The sequence below is a fragment of the Cervus canadensis genome, chromosome 2 (assembly GCF_019320065.1).
Source record: "Cervus canadensis isolate Bull #8, Minnesota chromosome 2, ASM1932006v1, whole genome shotgun sequence".
Lineage (NCBI taxonomy): Eukaryota > Metazoa > Chordata > Mammalia > Artiodactyla > Cervidae > Cervus > Cervus canadensis.
Window position 1 is genome coordinate 104,805,393 of NC_057387.1, and position 12,757 is coordinate 104,818,149.

Here is a 12,757-nt window from a genome sequence, read left to right on the forward strand (position 1 = left end):
GAACACAAGTCTCCATCACCTGTGCCTCAGACCGAGTCCCTGTCACCCTGCCCGTGATCTGCTTGTGTTGTGATCTGCTTGTGCTCGTCAGTGACGAACGCCAACGACAGGCAGCCATGGAGAAATCACAGCACCGCTCTATTCCTACCACAGCTCCAAAATCCCAAGCTATCTCTACCAAAAGCAGGAATCACTTTTAAACATGGTTCTCTTTGGAACTATTAAATACCATATTCTTATTTGGAAAAGCAGTGTCAGCTTTAGCATTCCAGAAGCCCTCGTGTCATCTTCCTGTCATCTCTCTAGTTCCTAGCACAGAGGCTGGTATGCCCTTGAAAGTATACCTGAGACGAACACAGAGATTAGCACAGACTGACTGAGCCAGGGACGTGGAAAGTGTGGCTTCTCAAAGAAAATGCCAGCTGAGAGGGGAGGAGGATCTAGTCACTGCTGAGGTGAGCTGACACTCCAAGGGAATCTGGCCTAGTTCTCAAGTAGTATTACTTGGGGGAAAGAGTAAAAATATGGAATTAAAATACTGAACAATGAATGACGTTTAAGATATGGGTAGGGTGGTAACTGAAATGAAAGTAGGTCCTTTCATAGAAGGGCAGTAAAAATGCCAATTAACTTTAAGAGTTTAAGTCAGCTGTTCATGTTAAAAATACTGAGAAAGCCACTAAGAATTCAGAACTAGAATATGTAACATCTAAACAAGAGGCAAGGAAAAACACACACACACACTTCAATCAACCAAGCAGAAAGCAAGAATACAGGCAGAACTGCAGCATTAAAAGATCTGATCATTTAATACGCAGAAGTCAGATTGGATGCTAAAAGAACCACCACTACCACCTCCAAACAAAAGTTAACAGATTGGATGTAACTGTAAAACTATATTCACAAAAGACACCTAAAATATAGCGTGAAAGTGAAAGTCTCTCGGTCGTGTCCACCTCTTCTCCAGGCCAGAAGACTGGAGTGGGTAGCCGTTCCCTTCTCCAGGCGATCTTCCCAACCCTGGGATCAAACCCAGGTCTCCCACATTGCAGGCGGATTCATACAGAGATTGAAAATAAAAGTCAGCAAAGATAATACTGGGGGCTTTGATTCCTATGAAGACAATGAGGTGGCATAGACTACTGGCTCCCTTCCCCTAAAATTAACCCTAGAAAAACAATACACATTAGACAGTAGCATAAATCTGAGGGACCACCACCAAAAATCACACCAAGAAGTCTCCCCAAATCCTGTAACAACCGCTAGGACACCGAAGGTCATCAGAAACTGAGAGGATGTAGGACACCAGTGAGACGTCTACTCTTGGTGAACACGAGACGCAGCCAAGTCACTGGGGTAAGAGGGACACTGTTGAGTCAGCACAAAAGCTCTGCTGGGGTGAAAAGAGAGTGGGCTAGGCAGCTGCTCTTGGGATTAAAACTTTTTTCCCTCCAAAGCCCCAGCATTGGGAAATGACAATTAGGAATTACTGCTGCTTCCCAAGGCTCTGAAAGTAATCTTAGAACAGTTGCTGGTGGAGTGGTTGACAGTGATGGTGAGGTACCCAGAGGTCATTACCTTCCCTTCTAAAATGGAAGGGACAGAATTGGCCTTGCCCTTTCCCCAATAAATACTACCAGGCAGAAGAGCTAGTGCTGTGAAGGGACATGAGCTCAGAGGCCAAAAATAAGCAAACCCTGGCCCCCGTAGACAGAAAACTACATACACTGCCTAACCAAGAATTGAAAATAAAGCAAAGTAAATGTACAGGGAAATATTAGCAGTATGAAGCAGGAACAAGAACCAAGTGGAAATATGAAGTATGGAAAATACAATGAATGTGATAGACACATACAGGTCAAAACCCATCAGCTGGAGTGTCATCCCAGGGCCCTTACCAAAAGGAAGCAGGAAAGGGTTACAGGAGATGGGCACACACAGGGCAGCACAGCGCTAGGGTAGAAGTGTTGACGTCTGAATAAATGGCAGTCTGAGAAGGAAATATTTGAAGAAATAATAATAGGTTGATGAGAATTAAAGATGAAGGAGCTTATGGGTGATTAAGAAAAACATACCATAAACATTGTAGTAAGAGAATTAAGACCATCTAAGAGAATGAGAAATTGTGAAAGCTCCCAGAGAGAAACAGCAGATCAATAACAAAAGAACAAGAAACAGATTGACATCAGGTTTCTTAACAGTATCCTCAGGTGAAAAAAGTCAAAACATGTTTCCAAAATGCTGAAGGAAAAGAATGTAGTTGAACTCAAAATTTATAGCAAGACAAACTTAAACATGAAAGTAGAATAAAAAAATATTCTCAGGGATACAGGCTTCAAATTTTTTTCCAATAGATCCACTTAAGATGTACTTAGAAGTGGTTAAATATGAAAAAGAGAGACTTCCCTGGTGGCCCAGTGGTTAAGAATCTGCCTGCCTGGAAGAGCCCACATGCCACAGAGCAACTTGGCCTGTGCCCCATAACCACGAACGCCGTGTGCCAGAGCCATGGTCTGCAGTGAGGAGCCCCCACACTGCAATGAAGAGGAACCCCCACTCGCCACAACTAGAGAAAGCCCTTGCCCAGCAAAGACCCCAAAATAAATAATTTTAAAAATTCTACAAAATATGAAAAGTAAATTTAGACATGGAATGATATATAGGAAGTAAGAGTGAACAAATGAGTTATTTGGCAAAGTTTGTACAGATGGTTTCCAACGTAAAATGGTTTATGATTTTTCAACTTTATGATGATGTAAAAATGATGATACAGATTCAGTAGAAACTATCAAAGTTTGTATTTTTATTTTGAAGATTTTTAAAAACGTGAACCATTTTTAAAGTCTTTAGACCTTGTTACCATATTACTTGTTTTATGTTTTGGTTTTTTGGCCACAAAGTATGTGGGATCTTACCTCCCTGACCAGGGATTGATCCTGTACCCCATGCTTTGGAACGTGAAATCCCAGCCACTGGACCACGGGGAAGTTACTCGAATTCTGAGTTTCAATCCTTCCTGGGCTAGCAATATGTAGGGTAGCTGCTTGTGATGCTGGGCAGTGGCAGCAGCCACAGCTCCCAGTTGCCACAGATCAGAAGGGTAAACAACTGAGACAATGTAACCATTCTGTATCTATACAACCCATCTGTTTATCACTTTCAGTACAATATTCAGTAAATTACATGAGACAGTCAACACTTTATTATAGAACAGGCTTTGTGTACAACCCCCTATGGCAAAGCAGTAAAGAATCCACCTGCAATGCAGGAGACAAGAGTTCAATCCCTGGGTCAGAAAGATTCCCTGGGGAAGGAAATGGCAACTCACTCCAATATTCTTGCCTGGGAAATCCCATGGACAAAACAGAGGAGCCTGGCAGGCTACAGTCCACGGGGCAGCAAAGAGTCAGACATGACTTAGCAACTGAACAAAAACAAGAAAATGGTGTTGCCCAATTAATGTTAATGCAGGCTAATTTAAGTGTTCTGGGCACCTTTAAGGTAGAATCACTAAGCTATGATGTTGAGATTAGGCGTGATAAATGCTTTCTTGACTTAAAATATTTTCATCTTACTGGGTTTATTGGGACATAATACATAAGTTGAGGAAGATCGAGATGACAGGAAAAGAGAGGAAGGAGAAGGAAAGGAAAACAATGAAGTATATTAACAATCCAGAGCCAAAATTCTAAAAAATATCAACATGGTAGGGTTGCAAAGACTAAATCTTATTAGAAAGAAGATTTAGATGACAGTTAAAGAAACCAAGGAGAAAACAAGCATGTTTAGTATTGAGTAACATCAATTTAAAAAAGTAGAATATGTAACTTTTAAACATGTAAAAGAAAATTTTCCATTGCCACCCAATGGAAAGCAAGGTGGGGGGGCGGGAGAAGTACACTAAGTAGAAACTGTGAAATAATGGCAGAAATACATTGTAATAGCATTAGTTAGAATGAAAATAAACATCTTCACTGAAGACAGATTCACCCCTTCTTTTCCATCTTCACTTGCTCTTCCTGCATGGACATTAGTGATTAAAGGAATAAATGCACAAGGGAATAACTGGTGGGCCTGGGGCCCGTGGAAGCCCACTGGCGAGGGGGCCGCAGTGAAGCAGCCCAGCAGCAGGGCAAGTGAGACAGTGGGTGGCTGTAATCGGGGTGATTGAGTACCTCGTGCAAAATGCTAGGTGATTGAGAAAATAAATACACATACTGAGTGTAATGAGAGACAGTTTCCTCACTCTTAAAGGGTTTATGAGTGTGAAAAAGGAGGTGGCTAGAAAGAACCCCGAGGTATTGAACTCAGATTGGAAGAATTCATATGAACTCACAGGTTAAGATACATAGATAGATGATAAATAGTTATATATAGTTATATATACAGTTATACAAGCATGTGTTGTTTCTACTGATTAAAACCTAGAGCAATTTGAGTATCAAATTATAATAAAATAGGAATATATGAGACTATACTGATATGCATAAATGAGTAAAAAATATGAAGGACTCAATATGAATTCTCTTTTTAAAACCCAAAAATTTAGGACTAAAGCAATAGAAAAAAGAATAAACAGCAAGGGTAAAAAACAAGAGAGGAAAAATAGTTATAAAATCAGAGATGGAAAAGAGAAGGCTGACAAAACCAAGTGATGGTTCTTGGAAAGATTTTTTAAGATAGATAAGTCTAATCAAAAACAACAAATAACATACAAGGGAGTCTCCATAAGGTTATCAGCTGATTTTTCAGCAGAAACTCTACAGGCCATCAGGGAATGGCATGATATATTTAAAGTGATGAAGGGAAAAACCTAAAACCAGGAATACTCTACCCAGCAGGGCTCTCATTCAGATTCAATGGACAAATCAAAAGCTTTAAGAACAGCAAAAGCTAAGAGAATCCAGCACCAGCAAACCAACTTTACAACAAACACCGAAGGAACTTCTCTAGGCAGGAAAGAGACCGGCAACTTAAAACAACTTTGTGTATATACAGACTGCTAATATCAAAACCTCATGGGAATGGCAAACCAAAAAACTACAATACACACACACAATGCCAAAGGTGGTCATTCAAATCATAAGCGAACAAAAGAAGACTGGAAGAAAAAAGACCTACAAAAACAAACCCAAAACAATTAAGAAAATGTCAGTAGGAACATGTGTATCAATAATTATCTTAAATGTAAATGGATTAAATGTTCCAACCAAAATATACAGACTGGCTGAAGAGATACAAAAATAAGACCCATATATATGCTGTCTACAAGAGACCCACTTCAGAGCTAGGGACACATACAGATTGAAAATGAGGGGACAGAAAAGTATTCCATGAAAATAGAAACCAGAACCAAGCTGGGTAAGCAATACTCATTATGAGACAAAACAGATTAAAATCAACAGGGACCTGAACACCCCACTTACACCAATGGACAGGTCATCCAGATAGAAAATCAATAAGGAAACACAGGCCTAAAGTGACACATTAGATCAGATGAACTTAACTGATAATTTTTAGAACACTCCATCTGAAGGCAGCAGAATATACTTTCTTCTTAAGGGCACATTAGAATACTCTCCAGGATATACCACATATTAGCCACAAATTAAACCTTGGTAAATTTAAGAAAACCGAAGTCATATCAAGCATCTTTTCCAACCACAATTCTATAAGATTAGAAATAAATTACAGGGAAAAAAAACTAACATAAGCACATACAATAATATGTTATTAAAAAACTAATGGATCACCGAAGAAATTTAAAAAAAAATACATGGAGACAAAATGACAATGAAAACAACGATGTTCGGAAACCTATGGGACACAGCAAAAGCAGTTCTAAGAGGGAAGTTTATAGCAATACAGTCTTACTTCAGGATACAAGAAAAATCTCAAAACAACATAATCTTACACCTAAAGCAACTGGAATGAGTAGAACAAACAAACCCAAATAAGTAGAAGGAAAGAAATCATAAAGATCAGAGCAGAAATATAAAATAGAGATGAAGAAAACAATAGAAAAGATCAATGAGAAGTTGGTTCTTTAAAAAAGTAAAAAAAAATTGATAAACTAAAGCCAGACTCATCAAGAAAAAAAGGGAGAGGGTTCAAAGTCAATAAAATTAGAAATGAAAAAGAAGCTACAACTGACACCACATAAGTATAAAGGATCATAAGAGCTATTACAAGCAACTATATGCTTATGAATCTGTCCATTTCTTCTAGGGGGACAAATTCATAGTAAGGTACAATCTTCCAAGACTAAACAAGAAATAAAAAATACAAATAGACCAATAAGTACTGAAATCGAAACTGATTAAAATAGCTTCCAACAAAGAAAAATTCAGGACCAGATGGCTTCACAGGCAAATTCTATGAAAGATTTAGTTGTGGCATGTGGGGTCTAGTTCTCAGGCCAGGGAGCTAACCTGGGTCCCCTGCATTAGGAGTTAATGGAGTCTTAGCCACTGGACCACCAGGAAGTCCCTCTATCAAACATTTACAGAAAAGTTAACACCTGTCCTTCTGAAACTCTTCCAAAAAACTGCAGAGGAAGGAACACTCTAAAATTCATTATGTGAGACCACCATCACCCTGATAGCAACACAGACAAAGATACCACAAAATAAGAAAATTACAGGCCAATATCAGTGATGAGCACAGATACAAAAATCTTCAACAAAATACTAGCAAACCAAATCCAACAATACATTAAAAGGATCATATACCATGATCAACTGGGATTTATCCCAAGGATGCAAAGGTGTTTCAGTATCCACAAATCAGTGTGATACACCACATTAACAAACTGAAGAATAAAAACCATATGATCATCTTGAGAGTTGCAGAAAAGGTTTTTGATAAAAGTCAATATCAATTTATGATAAAAACCCTCCAGAAATAAGGCATAAAGAGAACATAACTCAACATAATTAAGCTCACATATGACAAACCCAGAGCATATGCAGTTTGTCAAACCCAACTTTCTCAACAGTGAAACAGTGAAAGCATTTCCTCTAAGATCAGGAACAAGACAAGGATGTCCCCTCTCACCACTTTTATTCAACATAGTTTTGCAAGTTCTAGCAAGGCAATTGAAACACAGATGAATCCAAAGTGAAAAGAAATAAAAACTTTCAATATTTGCAGATGACATGAGACTATACATAGGAAATCCTAAACATACTACCAGAAAGCTGCTAGAGCTCATCACTGAATTTGGTAAAGTTGCAAACTTTACAACATATTAGTACACAGAAACAAAATTAATGCACAGTAATCTCTTGCATTATCACACACTAACAATAAAAGATGAGAAAGAGAAATTAATGAAACAATCTCATTTACCACTGCATCAAAAAGAATAAATACCTAGGAATAAACCCTCCTGAGGAGGGAAAAGACTTGTATTCAGAAAACTATGATACTGATGAAAGAAATCAAAGATGACACAAATGATTGGAGAGATATACCCTGTTCTTGGACTGGAAGGATCAGTATCATTAAAATAACTATACTATCCAAAGCAATCTACAGATTCACTGTCAAAATGACATTTTCCACAGAATTAGAACAAAAATTTTTACAATCTGTACAGAAACACAAAAGACCTCAAATAGCCAAAGCCATCTTGAGAAAGAAAAATGGGGCTGGAGGAATCAGGTTCCCTGACTGCAGACTACACTACAAAGCTACAGTAATTAGACAGTATGGTACTGACATAAAAACAAATACAGATCAATGGAACAGGGTAGAAAGGCCAGAGATAAACCCCCACACCCATGGTCTAATCTATGACAAAGGAAGCAAGAATATACAATGGAGAAAAGACAGTCTTCAATAAATGGTGTTGGGAAAACTGGACAGCCACATGTAAAAGAATGAAATTAGAACACTCCCTAACACTGTACACAAAAATAAACTCAAAATGGATTAAAGACTAAGTGTAAGGCTGAATACTATAAAACTCTTAGAGGAGAACATAGGCAGAACACTGACGTAAACTGAAACAAGATTTTTTTTTTTATTCATCTCATTAGAGTAATGAAAATAAAAACAACAACAAATGGGACCTAATTAAACTTAAAAGCTTTGCACAGCAAAGGAAATAATAAATAAAACACAAAAATAGCCCACAGAATGGGAGAAAATGCTTGCATTTTCTCCAACAAGGGATCAATCTCCAAAGTATACAAACAGCTCATGCAGCTCAGTAACAAAAAATAAACAGAAAACCCAGTCAAAAAAATGGGTGGAAGATCTAAATACATGCTGCTTCATAGCAGATATACAGATGTTTAAAAAGCATAAGATGCTCAACATCACTATTACATGAACAGATCTAGAGATTGTCATACTGAGTGATGTAAGTCAGACAAAGACAAATATATCACTTATACAAGGAATCTTTAAAAATGGTACAGATGAACTTATTTACAAAACAGAAACAGAGGTACTGATGTATAAAACAATCTTATGGCTACCATGGGGGGAAAGCGGGGGAAAAGGATAAATTGGGAGATTGGGATGGACATACACATACTACATAAAATAGAAAACTAATAAGGACCTAGGGTGTAGTACAGGGAATTCTACTTAATACTCTGCAGTAACTTATATGGGAAAAGAATCTAAAAAAAAGTAGCTATCTATATATGATTTCCCTCGCTGGACAGCAGAAACTAAAACAATATTGTAAATCAAGTAAACTCCAATAAAAATGTTTAAAAAGAAGGCAGATCAGGAAAAAGACACAATGCAAACAAAATAACAAGAAATATAGAATGGAGAAGGCAATTGCACCCCACTCCAGTATTCTTGCCTGGAAAATCCCATGGACGGAGGAGCCTGGTAGGCTGCAGTCCACGGGGTCGCGAAGAGTTGGGCACGACTGAGCGACTTCACTTTCACTCTTCACTTTCATTCATTGGAGAAGGAAATGGCAACCCACTTCAGTGTTCTTGCCTGGAGAATCCCAGGGACGGGGGAGCCTGGTGGGCAGCTGTCTATGGGGTCGCACAGAGTCGGACACGACTGAAGCGAGTTAGCAGCAGCAGCAGCAGAATGGAAGAAGGAATTATGAAACATATGCTAATAAACCTGAACATATAGATCAAACTGAGAAAATTATCAAAAAATCCAAATTGATAAGACATAAAAACTTTGAGTAGACGAATGAACATTAAATAAACCAAAATGACATTAAATAAACCAAAATCCCTTTAGAGGAATTTAAAAAACAATTAAAATTTTATATGGACTTCCCTGGTGGTCCAGTGGTTAATACACTGCACCTCCACTGCTGAGGGTGCAGGTTCCGCCTGTGGTTGAGGAACTAAAATCCCGCATGTCACACGGGATGGCCAAAAAGTAGAAAAAAGCTTTTATAGTTTGACTACACGCTCAAGAATATAAGTTCTATATAAGTTGTTCCACAAATTGGAAAAATAAAACTTGACTATTTCTTTTTCTAATAGTGATTCCAAAATCAGATGAGAAATCAAAGAGAAAAATACTCAAAAATAATTCAAAAAGAAAAAATATAGTCACTTGTGACTATGATGTAAAAACAGAACTGAATATTAGTTAGCCAAAATATGTAAACATAACAAGAGTTTATCCAAGGAGTATAAGAAGCATTCAGTGTGCTTCACAACATTAATGAAGACAGAAAAGTAAGATGAGTATTATTTTAAAAATGCAAAAAGAAAAAAAAGGCCTTTGGTAAGCTCAACACTTATTTAAAATTTAAAGAAAAAAAAATTTAAAGAAAAATTCAGGGCAAACTAGGAATGGAAGGTATTATCTTTACCTTGATAAAGGTTATATATCTAATCCTATATATAAATCACATTAGGATTTCATCAAGGAGTGCAGGGATGATGGTTCAACATTAGAAAAATCCGTCAAGGTATTTTGGCAAATGAATAAAGATAAAAATTACATGGACATATATAATGAAAAACAAACACATTTAATAATAATCATTTATTTAACAAGAGGAAAGGGTAAGCTTCTTTGTAAAATCTACCAAACTTCTTTAACTTAATGTCCAGGATTGACTCCAGAATGGGTATATAGTTCTACATTTATTCTTGCAATATATAAGGGTTTTAATATCCCTATATCACCAGCACCCGTTGACATTATCCTTTTTCTAATTTTGGCTAGTCTTAAGGATGTAAAGTGATAGTTCTTTAAAAAAAAAATCTGCTGATTACTGATGAGTTTGAACACCTCTTCATGTATTTGCTTACCCTTTTGGGCTCCTCATCTATGAAATGTGGGCAGGAATCCCTTAGAAGAAATGGAGTAGCCATCATAGTCAACAAAAGAGTCCAAACTGCAGTACTTGGATGCAATCTCAAACACAACAAAATGATCTCTGTTTCCAAGGCAAACCATTCAATATCACAGTAATCCAAGTCTATGCCCCAAGCAGTAATGCTGAAGAAGCTGAACAGTTCTATGAAGACCTACAAGACCTTCTAGAGCTAACACCCAAAAAAGATGTCCTTTTCATTATAGGGGACTAGAATGCAAAAGTAGAAGTCAAGAAACACCTGGAGTAACAGGCAAATTTGGCCTTGCAGTACAGAATGAAGCAGGGCAAAGGCTAATAAAGAGTTTTGCCAAGAGAACGCACTGGTCATAGCAAACACCCTCTTCCAACAACCAAGAGAAGACTCTACACATGGACAGCACCAGATGGGCAATACTGAAGTCAGATTGATTATGTTCTTTGCAGCCAAAGATGGAGCTCTATACAGTCAGCAAAAACAAGACCGGGAGCTGACTGTGGCTCAGATCATGAACTCCTTCTTGCCAAGTTCAGACTTAAATTGAAGAAAGTAGGGGAAACCACTAGACCACTCAAATATGACCTAAATGAAATCCCTTATGATTATACAGTGAAAGTGACAAATAGGTCCAAGGGATTAGATCTGATAGAGTGCCTGAAGAACTATGGATAGAGGTTCGTGACACTGAACAGGAGGCAAGGATCAAGACCATCCCCAAGGAAAAGAAATGCAAAAAGGCAAAACGGTTGCCTGAGGAAGCCTTAAAAATAGTTGTGAAAAGAAGAGAAGCGAAAGGCAAAGGAGAAAAGGAAAGATATACCCACTTGAATGCAGAGCTCCAAAGAATAGCAAGGAGAGATAAAAAAGCCTTCCTCAGCAATCAATGCAAAGAAATAGAAGAAAACAATAGAATGGGAAACACTAGAAATCTCTTCAAGAAAATTAGCGATACCAAGGTAACATTTATGCAAAGATGGGCACAGTAAAGGACAGAAATGGTATGGACCTAACAGAAGCAGAAGATACTAACAAGAAGGGGCAAGAATACACAGAAGAACTATACAAAAATGATCTTCATGACCCAGATAACCACAATGGTGTGATCACTCACCTAGAGCCAGACACCCTGGAATGTGAAGTCAAGTGGGTCTTAGGAAGCATCACTACAAATAAAGCTAGTGGAGGTGATGAAATTCCAGTTGAGCTATTTCAAATCCTAAAAGATGATGCTGTGAAAGTGCTGCACTCAATATGCCAGCAAATTTGGAAAACTCAACAATGGTCACAGGAATGGAAAAGGTCAGTTTTCATTCCAATCCCAAAGAAAGGCAACGCCAAAGAATGCTCAAACTACCACACAACTGCATTCATTTCACATGCTAGCAAAGTAATGCTCAAAATTTTCCAAGCCAGGCTTCAACAGTATGTGAACCGTGAACTTCCAGATGTTCAAGCTGGATTTAGAAAAGGCAGAGGAACCAGAGGTCAAATTGCCAAAATCTGTGGGATCATGGAAAAAGCAAGAGAGTTCCAGAAAAACATCAACTTCTGTTTTATTGACTATGCCAAAGCCTTTGACTATGTGGATCACAACAAACTGTGAAAGTTCTTCAAGGGATGGGAGTACCAGACAACTTGACTTGCCTCTTGAGAAACCTGTACGCAGGTCAAGAAGCAACAGTTAGAACCGGACATGGAACAACAGACTGGTTCCAAATCGGGAAAGGAGTACATCAAGGCTGTATATTGTCACTCTGCTTATTTAACTTCTATGCAGAGTACATCATGAGGAATGCTGGACTGGATGTAGCCCAAGCTGGAATCAAGATTGCTGGGAGAAATATCAATAACCTCAGATATGCAGATGACACCACCCTCATGGCAGAAAGCAAAGAACTAAAGAGCCTCTTGATGAAAGAGAGTGAAAAAGTTGGCTTAAAACTCAACATTCAGAAAACTAAGATTGCAGCATCTGGTCCCATCACTTCATGGTAAATAGATGGGGAAGCAATAGAAACATTGAGAGACTTTATTTTGGGGGGCTCCAAAATCACTGCAGATGGTGACTGCCACCATAAAGTTGAAAGATGCTTACTCCTTGGAAGAAAAGTTATGACCAACCTGGACAGCATATTAAAAAGCAGAGACATTACTTTGCTGACAAAGATCCGTTTTGTCAAAGCTATGGATTTAGTCATGTATGGATGTGAGAGTTGGACAATAAAGAAAGCTGAGCACCGAAGAATCGATGCTTTTGAACTGTGTTGTTGAAGACTCTTGAGAGTCCCTTGGATTGCAAGGAGATCCAACCAGTCCATCCTAAAGAGAATCAGTCCTGAGTATTCATTGGAAGGACTGATGCTGAAGCTGAAACTCCAATACTTTGGCCACCTGATGTGAAAAACTGACTCATTTGAAAAGACCCTGATGCTGGGAAAGATTGAAGGTGGGAA